The following is a 2489-nucleotide window of genomic DNA, read 5'->3' on the forward strand; positions in this document are numbered from 1 at the left end:
ACACAATACGATGGAGGTTATTCCCAATGGGACAGTGGGACTTTGCCTCCACAAGGACAGTGCGATGGTCACTCTCACTCAGACTGACATGTACATTTGTACCTGCAGCTGGCAGATTGGAAAGATGGAATCAAGTATGTTTTTCCCTCTTGTTGGTTCCCTCACCACCTGCTGCAGACCCAGTCTAGCAGCTATGTCCTTTAATACAAGTCTAATGTTGGTCATCAAACCCACCACACACATCCTCAGGGAATATCGATGGAATGGAAGCGATGTCCAGAATCTCCATCAGGTTCTGACACAATCTCCATTCCAGCACTCTCTGGGAATGGACTTTCCCTGATTGTGTTGATGGGTGTGGAGTTATCATCTGGGATTTGGATTTTACAATAGAGGCAGATGGATATGGTCTTAACTCCCCCAGTTCACATTGAATTGAAGCTCAGCATCTGCTGGTTCCAAGAGCCACAGGCTGCTGCTGTGTAAATGAATAGAATCATTCTTGTGAAATATTAATAAAAATATCAAAATTAGTAAGTCAATAAATAACTTTTAATGATTACAAATGACACATATTGGTGATTGTAGTTAAACAATGGTGATAAGTAGTGATAGATTTTAGTATTCAACAATAACTCAGATTTATAATATTTATATATTTATTTAAGAATTAGAATATGTAAAACTGATATTTATGTACAGAGATTTACATAACATTTGAAACTTGTTTACGTCAGATGCAAAATCAATTCCTTCAATATAAAAGCTGTCTCCGAGTTCCCTCAGGACGTTGCTTCATTTCAGGTCAATCAGTGACCCACTGAAGACAGTGAGGATGAGAAAGTGTGAGGGAGAAACCAGCTGTGAAGATCCCTCTGACGGTGACACTGCTCACACTTCTGAGACGGGATGGAAACACGACTTGAGAAGGTCTCACTTGAAGAATCAGGATCCAAACCTGAGGATCTGGGATCCACTGCTCAATCTGTGGAAACACATTCCCAGAAACATTGACCTCAGTCCTGAAGGAATTGAGTGTGAACAATGAGCTGTAATTCTCTGTGTCTGCTGTGACATGGAAGGATGGACAATGATGTCCACGTTCATACTGGAACAAGAGAATCCCGTTATTCCGCAATGAGGCTCTGGGAATGTCCTGTAGTGGGGCCCAGGAATCCCACAAGGTCAGGAATGGAGAGACACAAGGCAATCACTTCAGGGAGGGGAGGGGAGTTAGTCTGACAGGGTTTAACAGTGACTGGGAGGGTGGGACAGGGTCAGGAGGGGAGGGGAATTAGTCTGACAGGGTTTAACAGTGACTGGGAGGGTGGGACAGGGTCAGGAGGGGAGGGGAACTCGTCTGACAGGGTTTAACAGTGTCTGGGAGAGTGGGATAGGGTCGAAGGGGAGGGGAATTAGTCTGACAGGGTTTAACCGTGTCTGGGAGGGTGGGACAGGGTCAGGAGGGATGTGAAAATGTTGCAAATAAATCTGGAGAATATAAATCTAAATAAATCTAAGTCAGAGAAAAGTTGACATGTCACTTACTGAATCATGAAGAAGCTGCACCAGAGATATCAGAAGCTGAGAAAATAAAAACAGAATGTGAGAAGTTATATCAAATATAAAATGACACAGTGTGAGATATTCTCTATCACTCACTGGACCCAGGATTTAATCGCCCTCAGCACTAACTAACCAGACTCTCCGAGCACCCCCCAGTGGGAATTAAGTGTGAGTGAGTGGAGGGAGGGGCAGTGGGGGAAGAGAATGGAGGGTGACAGTTCGAAGGAGAGACACCGAGGACATGGAGTAGAGAAACAGGACGATAAGAGAGTGTTGGCTGAGAAACAGCATTGTGAGGAGACGGACCCATCACCCTGAGCAACACCCTGGCAAATATAACTCTACACTCTCATCGGGGCAGCACGGTGGCTCAGTGGTTAGCACCGTTGCCTCACAGCACCAGGGACCCGGGTACAATTCCCTCCTCGGGTATTTGTCTGTGTGGAGTTTGCACATTCTCCCCGTGTCTGTGTGGGTTTTCTCCGGGTGCTCCGGTTTCATCCCACGGTCCAAAGATGTGCAGGTTAGGTGAATTGGCCATGTTACATTGCCCATAGTGTCAGTTGTGTTAGTCAGGGGTAAATATAGGGTTGCAGAATAGGTCTGGGTGGGTTACTCTTTGGAGGGACTGTGTGGACTTGATGTGCTGAAAGGCCTGTTTCCACACTGTCAGGAATCTACTCTACACCTCCCATTACCTTCTCCACCATTCCCAACAGTCTGTCCCCTCAGCCACTTACTGGGAGCTGTTGTGTAGGTCCCACTTGGGGAATCTGCAGAAACAAAATAAATGTCCATTAGGATGGGGAATAATCCATTCTCAGAGACTGTAAACAGCTGTTCAAAATTTATCAAGGTGATGGCACACAAACAAGGCAGTAAGGAAGGTTTTACAGGGATTGTGTCAGAAATCCTCATTCCCA

At 45.5% G+C, this 2489-nt stretch overlaps 1 long non-coding RNA gene across 1 annotated transcript; it reads right to left on the bottom strand.

Moving 5' to 3' along the window:
* Window positions 1-534: 534 nt before the first annotated feature.
* LOC122546593 lies at window positions 535-2421 on the bottom strand. Its single transcript, XR_006310771.1, has 3 exons — window positions 2307-2421; window positions 1549-1584; window positions 535-985 (listed from the first exon to the last, which is right to left on the bottom strand). It is a non-coding gene; the product is annotated as an uncharacterized LOC122546593 (long non-coding RNA).
* Window positions 2422-2489: the final 68 nt, after the last annotated feature.

This window comes from Chiloscyllium plagiosum, unplaced genomic scaffold (assembly GCF_004010195.1).
Source record: "Chiloscyllium plagiosum isolate BGI_BamShark_2017 unplaced genomic scaffold, ASM401019v2 scaf_28654, whole genome shotgun sequence".
Classification (NCBI taxonomy): domain Eukaryota; kingdom Metazoa; phylum Chordata; class Chondrichthyes; order Orectolobiformes; family Hemiscylliidae; genus Chiloscyllium; species Chiloscyllium plagiosum.